The 10157-nt window shown below is 44.2% G+C and overlaps 1 non-coding gene across 1 annotated transcript; it reads right to left on the bottom strand.

Moving 5' to 3' along the window:
* Positions 1 to 8143: 8143 nt before the first annotated feature.
* Positions 8144 to 9957, bottom strand: LOC149195270 (18S ribosomal RNA). Its single transcript, XR_016255423.1, has one exon. It is a non-coding gene; the product is annotated as an 18S ribosomal RNA (ribosomal RNA).
* Positions 9958 to 10157: the final 200 nt, after the last annotated feature.

Below are 10157 nucleotides of genomic sequence, written 5' to 3'. Positions count from 1 at the left end.
CAACAAGAGAGAAAGGGATATATCAACCGTGGCTACCGGCTCACAAGGGAAGGCTTCAAGCAGAGAACAAGCTTCCCCAACCCCGTGCCTTCGTAAAAAGGGGGGAACTGCAGGGGACGGTGATCGAGAAGGACTAGGGTGGCCACCCTGGGAACTCGCACTGCTTTTCGTCCTTCCAAAACACCAATCCACAACAATCCCACCTTTTCCCCGTAAAGCTAGGGGCCGAAAGGAAGAAGGGAAGAAAACAACATGAAAGAAAGAGAGATATCAAACGCGTCTACCGGCTCACAGGGGGAGGCTCAAACAAAGAACAAGCTTCCCCACCCCCGTGCCTTCGAAAAAGGGGGGGAACTACCAGGGACAGCGATCGAGAAGGACTAGTGTGGCCACCCTCGGAACTCGCACTGCTTTTCGTCCTTCCTAAACACCAATCCACAACAATCCCACCTTTTCTCCATAAAGCCAAGGGGCCAAAAGCAAGAAGGGAAGAAAACAACAGGAAAGCAAGAGATATCAAACGTGGCTACCGGCTCTCCAGGGGAGGCTCAAACAGAGAACAAGCTTCCCAAACCCCGCGCCTTCGGAAAAAAAGGGGGAACTGCAGGGGACGGCGATCGAGAAGGACTAGGGTGGCCACCCTGGGAACTCACACTACTTTTCGTCCTTCCCGAACACTAATCCACAACAATCCCACCTATCCTCCGTAAAGCTAGGGGAAAAAGGAAGAAGGGAAGAAAACAACACCAAAGAAACAAAGATCCCGAGAAAAGAGAGAAGCTCAACAGCACCCCGAATAGATGTCTGCTAACCAAAAAGAAATCAAACAAGGCACCCAATCAAAAAAGCGTCTCACCTCTTCACACCCTCCCACATGCATTCAGCACAACACCCTTTCCAGCTTTACAACATAGCAAAAAACCAAGCAAATAAATCACAACCTAAAATTGACCAATAGGAAAGACAAGGGCCACGATGAGACCAGTGTCTGGAGCACGTCACTGAGAGGCAAACAGCCCCTCAACCCAGCCGCACAAGGCTTCAAATGACAATTAGACTGCTGCCAATAACACAAACCCACCCCACCATTGCACCCCTCCGTGTACAAAACACCCAACAACCTTTCCAGAAAGAGAGTCAACGGTGGTCAAAGAATAAAACTCCAAAGAGGAGTTGTCACGGGCCGACACTCAATGCTGGAGAAAGTCGCGGGCCACAAATACATCGATGGTGCAAGGCCACTAGAGAGAGGGACGTTCGCAAAGCACACACCACGAAACAAAGAAATGACGCAAGTCCCACAAAAAACCCACAATCCAAAGGGAGGAACAAATACACAACCCGCTACTTCTTTTTCCCTCAGAAGGGGAGTGGGTCACGAGAGGGCGAGGAATTCCCTCGACGGTAGAGGCATGAGATAAGATTGCCACCCTCATGCCGGTCGGCGGGGAAAATTGCGATCTCGATGGAGCTCAGACCGAGGGATGGGTTTTTCGTTACCTCGACACCCAACCCTTCCGCGAGGGCATGTCGAGGATGTTAGGATATTCCGACACATAGGAAATAGTTAAGTACAACTTGGTCTAGTGTAGAGTTAGGTATAGAGTTAGGTAAAGTGTGTTTCTTTACCGTTGTACATTTTGTAACTTACAATCCGACGGTCACGATATGTAGTGATCCGACGGTTCATTCTCTCCTCGGTATTACCGACACTTGATCCGTGGCTTGACACCCGATTGGTCCATGAATTCTATTTAAAGCGCATGGAGGGTCATTTGTAGGGTAATCCGTGCATGAGAGAAGCTTATGTAAATTTTCATTCTTTGATTAATAAATTGCCTGAAGTGGCCGCGTTGGCTCAGGCCGTGGACTGTTTCCCTCTTTTGAGGGTTTTAACCACGTCAAAAATACTGGTGTATTGATCTGTGATCTGGTTGTGAGCGGTGTCCTTTTGGTGTTCTTTCTGAGGAACTTACCCTGTAAATTCCTACATGGTATCAGAGCTATTTGAGGGCCGCGTCCGTTGGTGATCCAAATCTGAAGCCGGTAGAACTGCATCCGACTGCCGTTTCCTAGATCTGTTGTTTCTGACTGCTTTCGGGCCGAGAGGACTGCTCTGTTGTGTTCGGAGCATCTGTTCCAGTGAGGAACCCCTTTCGTTTCACGCGAAAAGGTTTCCGGTAGCCCTAGCTGCGTCATTTTTAAGATCTGGAGGTATACAGTGTTTATTTGCAGTTTACTGTTATTTTCTCTCTGTTTATTTCGGTTTCGGTTTATTTAGCTTTTTTTTAACCGGATCTATACCTTTCATTTCTGCGTATGCTCTTTGCCCTGCGACTCTGTGCGATCTGGGCAAATCAGAAACAGAAAGGAAGGATTTTTCTCATGCGTATGCTCTTTTCCCTGCACCTTAGTGTGATCTCGGAAAATCAGAAACATTGAGAAAAATATTTAGTTTTTCGGCCAAAGCTAACTTTGAGCCGCAAGGTTCAATTTTTGAAAATATTTAGTTTTTTGGGTAAAGCTAACTTCGAGCCGCAAGGTTCGTTTTCTTTGCATGTCCGTGTTGGGTTCTGTGTTTTTTGTTTTGTAGGGAAAAAGAGCTTTCTCAAAGCAAGCACGCAACCCAAAGCCCCCCCCCCCCTCTCTCTCTCTCTCTCTCTCAAATTTTTTGTATAGATCAATTGGTTCAAAGCTATTTTAAGAGAGTAGAGGTCTTGGGTTCAAGTCTCCATTTTGTGGGGGCGGACTTTTTCATTTCCGCACATTCCCGCACTTCGTCGGCAACTTCAACAACTTTTTTTCAAAAAGCCATAACTTCTTCATCCGGAAGCCTTTTTCAGAGCCGTTTTTTTTAAACCAGCCTAATTTTTCGAGATCTATCCATTGGAACACTTACTTTCAGCATCTTCAGCTTCAGTTTCTGTTGAAATGGAAAGTCAATACCAAGTTACCCTTGACAGCACCAACTACTTCCAATGGTTGTCCTACATGGAGGATTTACTTAGAAGTAAAGGTCTCTACCGAATAGCCACAGGCCAAGAAAAGAAACCGAAAGATGAAGACAAGGCTGCTAAATGGGAAAATAGACAAGATCAAGCACGTGGTTTGATAGGGATGTCTATTTCTCCAGATCTTAGATTCCATATTGCAGAACTTGAAACTCCTCATGAAGCAATGGAACAAATCAATAAAGTTTTTGGGATTAAAAATGAAATTAGAGCCCATCAACTTGAAAATGAGTTGCTTACATTGGACCCTAATAATTTTTCTTGCATTGAAGATTTCTTGTCTAAGTTCAAGACCCTTAGATATCTTTTGGAAGGTGTTAAGGTTAAGAAAGAAGATAGTAACCTTATTTATTCCATCCTTACTAAGTTGGGACCAGCCTACTCTGTATTTGTTTCCACCTTCCATTCTACAAGAGAAGCCTTCATTTCTCAAGGAAAAGACTACAAGCCCCCTTCCTTTGACTCTTTTTGTGATTCTTTAATAAGAGAACAAGAAAAACTCTTACACCTTGGTCTTCTTAATCTTGGAAACTCTTCCAAGAAAGCGTTAGCCGCCCAGCAGCAACCAAATTCAAAGAATCCTAAGAAGTCATATCCTAAAAAGAATGGTCCTAAACCAAACAAGGGTCCTAAGCAATTTCAGCCCCAAAATGAAAAATCATTTCAACAAAATGATAAGATAAAAAAAACAAAGGGAAGAAGACTGATAGACATTGCAATTTTTGTAATCGAGATGGCCACTTAGAATCAAAATGCTTTAAAAAGATGGAAGCCTTGGAAGCAGCAATGAAGAAGCATAACATCCATTTGGGGCAATCTTCAACTTCAACTTCATCTTCAGGAATGGCACTTTCTGCATGTGGTTGTCAAGCATCTCGGTCTGGCTATGCATTAAATGTATCTTCTTCTTCTCATTCTCATGAGTGGCTCATTGATTCTGGAGCTTCTTATCACATGGCCAAAAACAAAGCCATGTTTTCTTCTTTAAATGATTGTAACACCAAAAATATATATGTTGGTGATGATAGATCTCTTAATGTTGTAGGGACTGGAACTGTTCATCTAGACAATGGTCAGTTTAATGATGTATTATGTGTTCCAACCTTATCCTGCAACCTTCTATCTGTATATCAGATAACTCATTCAGGTGAAGGTAAAATCGTTGAATTTTCACCTCATGATGTTGTAATCAAGGACTTAAAAGATCCTAAACAGATTTTGGCTACTGGCATTGCTGATGATTCTACAAGGTTGTATAAGTTTCACAACTTTGGGTCATCAAATCTTCCCTCAGTATTTGTTGCTCATAACGATGAAGTGAGCAAACTTTGGCATGAGCGATTTGGTCACTTAAACTATCGCTCCCTTCAGCATCTATGTAAAGAAAATATGGTGACAGGTCTTCCTATGGTATCTTGCAGAGATGGTGTTTGTTCCGGATGTGTACTCGGAAAACATCATCGGGACAGTTTTGAAAAACGTGCCTCTTGGCACGCCTCAGCCCCTTTACAGCTTGTGCATAGTGATTTATGTGGTCCACTTCCAGTTGTGTCATTCTCTGGTTGCAAGTATTTCTTAACTTTCATTGATGATTTCTCCAGACGCACTTGGGTATACTTCTTAAAACTCAAGAGTGAAGTATTTAACACTTTTTTGGCCTTCAAGGCCTTTGTTGAAAAACAATCTGGACATCAAATTCTTAAGTTAAGATCTGATAATGGCGGAGAATATGTTAAAAACACATTCATCAACTATTGCACTGAGAATGGAATTCAAATGCAACATACTGTTCCATATACTCCACAACAAAATGGTGTAGCTGAAAGGAAGAATCGCACCTTAAAGGAAATGGCTAATTGTATGCTGCAATCTAAAGGACTTGGTCTTAGTTTTTGGGCAGAAGCAATTAACTGTGCAAATTACATAATAAATCGCACTCCTACTAAGGCTTTAAAGAATATCACTCCAGAAGAAGCATGGAGCTCAATCAAACCAGATGTAAGTCACTTTCGTGTTTTTGGAAGTGAAGCGTGGGCCCATATTCCAGATGAAAAGCATAAAGCTTTAGAACCTAAGAGTGAAAAATGTACTTTTGTTGGATATTCTGAAGATGTAAAAGGCTATAGACTTATTCCATTTAAGTCCAAAAATGTTATCATTAGAAGAGATGTAAAATTTGATGAAAATATATCGGCCTGCGAGCCTAGTCCGACGGATGTGCCACCTCTCCCTATCTCTTCTACCTTTGAAAACATTTCTTCTTCAGATGATGAAAGTGAGGATGAAAATCCTCCCCCACCATCTCAGGATCCTCCTTCAGCTCCTGAGCTTCCAAAATGGGTTCGTGCTACTCGAGATGCAGCAGGTGATCTTGCCGGTGATCCTTCAGATCAGCGACGCACACGTTCTCAGTTCGAGAGAGCCTCTTCTTTACTGGCTCAAGCTCCAGTAAATTATGATCCTGACACCTTTGCAGAAGCTTCAGGCCATCCAGATTGGGAAGCAGCTATGAATGAAGAATATCATTCATTATTGGCAAATGATACATGGGATCTTGTTCCTTTACCAAAGGGACGAAAACTTGTTAGATGCAAATGGGTTTACAGAACCAAGTATGGACCATATGGGAAAGTTGATAAACATAAAGCTCGTCTTGTTGCTAAGGGCTTTTCACAGGTTGAAGGCATTGACTACACTGAAACCTTCTCCCCTGTTGCCAAAATGAACTCTATCCGCCTTGTTCTTTCCCTTGCTGCCTCTTTCAAATGGGAAGTCCATCAGATGGATGTTAAATCTGCCTTCTTGCATGGGGACTTGCATGAAGAAATCTATATGGAACAACCCATTGGCTTCATACAAACAGACTCCAGCCTTGTTTGTCGACTTAAGAAATCCCTTTATGGTCTCAAGCAAGCTCCTCGGGCTTGGTATGCCAAAATGGATAGCTTTCTTTTAGAATCTGGCTTTTCTAGGTGTCATTCTGACAATACTGTCTACACCAAGAAAGTGGGAAACTCTCTTATCATCCTTGTTCTTTATGTTGATGATCTTATCCTTACTGGTAGTGATCCCAACCTTATAAACCATGTGAAGTCTAGCCTCAAAAGGAAATTTGAAATGACAGACTTAGGACACTTACACTATTTTCTCGGTCTTCAAGTCTTGCAATCCAAGGAGGGTATTTCCCTTTCCCAGTCCAAGTATGCTTGTGATATTCTACGTCATTTTCACATGGAAGACTGTAAGCCAGCCCCTTCTCCCTTTCAATCTGGAGTCAAACTTTCAGTCACTTGTACTTCTCCTGAAGTTGATGCTACCTTATACCATCAACTTGTAGGAAAACTTTTGTATCTAACCCATACTCGTCCTGACCTTTCCTTTGTTGTTGGCCTTGTTGCTCGGTTCATGCAAAACCCCCGTGAAAGTCATTGGAAAGCAGCTAAAAGAATACTTCGTTATGTTCGAGGTACAGTTCAGTTTGGGATTCATTACAGTGCCAAAGCATCTCCTCTATTGGTTGGTTTCACTGATTCTGATTGGGCTGGTGACCCTGATGATCGGAAGTCTACTGCCGGTTATGTGTTCACTCTTGGTTCAGGACCTATTACATGGGCTTGTAAGAAACAAGCTGCCATTTCTCTTTCATCAGCAGAAGCAGAGTATCGTGGTGCCGTAGAAGCTAGTAAGGAAGCATTGTGGCTTCGTCAGATCCTATCAGAGTTCGGCTTTCACCAGCAGCATCCGACTACACTTTGGTGTGATAATCAAAGTGCCATTCAGCTATGCAAAGATCCAGTCCAACATCAGCGCAGCAAACACATTGAACTGCACATGCACTTCATCAGAAAGCTCATTCACGACCATGTTCTTGAAGTGCAATATTGTTCAACAGATGATCAAGTTGCAGACATCTTCACAAAGGCTCTCACAGAGGCGAAGTTCACTAAACTTCGATTTATGGTTGGAGTTCAGGAAGTTGTCACTAAGGGGGGATAGGCTCTAGTGCCTCCTTCCTTCTCCTATTGTGTCATATTTGTAAATCCTTCAATCCTATCCCAAGTTGTTCTTAAGGGGGGATGTTAGGATATTCCGACACATAGGAAATAGTTAAGTACAACTTGGTCTAGTGTAGAGTTAGGTATAGAGTTAGGTAAAGTGTGTTTCTTTACCGTTGTACATTTTGTAACTTACAATCCGACGGTCACGATATGTAGTGATCCGACGGTTCATTCTCTCCTCGGTATTACCGACACTTGATCCGTGGCTTGACACCCGATTGGTCCATGAATTCTATTTAAAGCGCATGGAGGGTCATTTGTAGGGTAATCCGTGCATGAGAGAAGCTTATGTAAATTTTCATTCTTTGATTAATAAATTGCCTGAAGTGGCCGCGTTGGCTCAGGCCGTGGACTGTTTCCCTCTTTTGAGGGTTTTAACCACGTCAAAATACTGGTGTATTGATCTGTGATCTGGTTGTGAGCGGTGTCCTTTTGGTGTTTTTTCTGAGGAACTTACCCTGTAAATTCCTACAGAGGAACGGTCGGGAGGGACTAGGGTGGCCAGCCCAATGGGTTGAACCGCTCTTCATCCATCCCATACTGACCGCACCCTGACAATCTCCCCTCACAGAAGGTTTGAGCTACCAGGCGCGCGCGCAACCACTCCCTCGACCCAACCACCAGCGAAAAATCTCACCCAAGAAACACATCAACCGCCGCCGCCTTTTCGAGAGAACCAACTATGGAAGCCCACACCCTTGGCCCATGCCTTCCAACGAACAAAAGACCGAGCACCGCCACTACGAATGAGTCTGAATTTATCCATCATATTTACTGAGCACCTCAACTCTGCAGCAACCATGCCCGGCCGAACAGATCATCAGAAGGGCTCCCAAGAAACAAGCTTCCAGACCCCCTGCAAAAACACATTGGGGGTAAGAAAAACAAAGGATGGGTGGGACAAGCACAAGCATGGCTTGCAAGCACACACGAAAAAACAAGCGTTACCTTGAGACAAGCAACCAACAATGTTCCCGCCAAACACCAAACCCGCTCCCCTAGAGACGCACCACCAAGTCCCACATTGCAATCGAAACCCAACCAACCCGAACCAAAAAATAAAACCCCTGCTATCAATGATCCTACCGCAGGTTCACCTACGGTAACTTTGCTACGACTTCTCCTTCCTCTAAAAAATGATAAGGTTCAATGAACTTCTCACGACATCGACTGCGGCGAACCACCATTGTCGACGCAATCCAAACACTTCACCGGATCATTCAATCGGTAGGAGCGACGGGCGGTGTGTACAAAGGGTAGGGACTTAGTCAACACGAGTTGATGACACGTGCTTACTAGGAATTCCTCGTTGAAGACCAATAATTGCAATGGTCTATTCCCATCACGATGCAATTTGAGAAGATTTCCTGATCCTCTTGAACTAGGAATAAAAACTCGTTGGCTGCATCAGTGTAGCGCGCATGCGGCCCAGAACATCTAAGGGCATCACAGACCTGTTATTGCCTCAAACTTCCATGGCCTAAACGACCATATTCAGTCTAAGAAGCTGGCCGCGAAGGGGAACCTCCGTGTAGCTAGTTAGCAGGCTGAGGTCTCGTTCGTTATCAGAATTAACTAGACAAATCGCTCCACCAACTAAGAATGGCCATGCACCACCACACATAGAATCAAAAAAGAGCTCTCAATCTGTCAATCCTTACTATGTCTAGACCTGGTAAGTTTCCCCATGTTGAGTCAAATTAAGCTGCAGGCTCCACTCCTGGTGGTGCCCTTCTGTCAATTCCTTTAAGTTTCATCCTTGCGACCATACTCCCCCCGGAACCCAAACACTCTGATTTCTCAGAAGGTGTTGGCGGAGTCCTTAGAGCAACATTCACCGATCCCTGGTCGGCATCGTTTATGGTTGAGACTAGGACAGTATCTGATCGTCTTCGAGCCCCCAACTTTCATTCTTGATTAATGAAAACATCCTTGGCAAATGCTTTCGCAGTGGTCCATCTTTCATAAATCCAAGATTTCACCTCTGACATGAAATATGAATGCCCCAGACAGTCCCTATTAATTATTACTCTGGTCCTGAAGGCCAACACAATAGGACCAGACTCCTATCACGTTATTCCATGCTAATGTATTTAGAGCATAAGCCTGCTTTGAGCACTCTAATTTTTTCAAAGTAACAGCGCCGGAACCGCGACCTAGCCAATTAAGGCTAGGAGCATGCCGCCGACAAAAGGGACGGAAGGGCAGGTGCACACCGAGTAGGCGGACCGACCCTTATGACCCAAGATCCAACTTCGAGCTTTTTAACTGCAACAACTTAAATATACACTATTGGAGCTGGAATTACCGTGGCTGGTGGCACCAAACTTGCCCTCCAATGGATCCTCATTAAGGGATTTAGATTGTACTCATTCCAATTACCAGACTTGATGAGCCCAATATTGTTATTTATTGTCACTACCTCCCCATGTCAGGATTGGGTAATTTGCGCGCCTGCTGCCTTCCTTGGATGTGGTAGCCGTTTCTCAGGCTTCCTCTCCGGAATCGAACCCTAATTCTCCGTCACCCGTCACCACCATGGTAGGCCTCTATCCTACCATTGAAAGTTGATAGGGCAGAAATTTGAATGAAGCATCGCCAGCACAAGGGTTGTGCGATCCGTCGACTTATCATGATTCACCAGAGAAGCGAGCAAGCCCGCGCCGGACTTTTATCTAAAAAATGCATCCCTTCCAAAGAGTTGGGACTTGGTGCATGTATTAGCTCTAGAATTACTACAGTTATCTGAGTAGTATGGTACCATCAAAAAAACTATAACCGATTTAATGAGCCATCCGCAGTTTCACAATTTGAATTAGTTCATGCTTAGACATGCATGGCTTAATCTTTGAGACAAGCATATGACTACTGGCAGGATCAACCAGGTAGCACCCTCCCACTTCAAAGGGCATTTCGAGTGCTCTCTTACCGAGAGCCAACCTGAACACCCATCAAGTCAAAGAGATGTCAAAATATCATGTAAAACTTTTATGCCTTGCACCTCTTGAATCCCAAGAAGGAAGCACATGCAACATGCCAAGGACATGGCGAACAAATGGGCAGACCTGCCAAGCCTCAATGCTCTAGG

The sequence above is a fragment of the Pinus tabuliformis genome, chromosome 2_2, assembly GCF_031772625.1.
Source record: "Pinus tabuliformis cultivar Carrire ecotype Pingquan chromosome 2_2, CPIR1, whole genome shotgun sequence".
Lineage (NCBI taxonomy): Eukaryota > Viridiplantae > Streptophyta > Pinopsida > Pinales > Pinaceae > Pinus > Pinus tabuliformis.
Note: the sequence above shows the minus strand (reverse complement) of the source record. Positions and strands in the feature narration are given on the sequence as shown.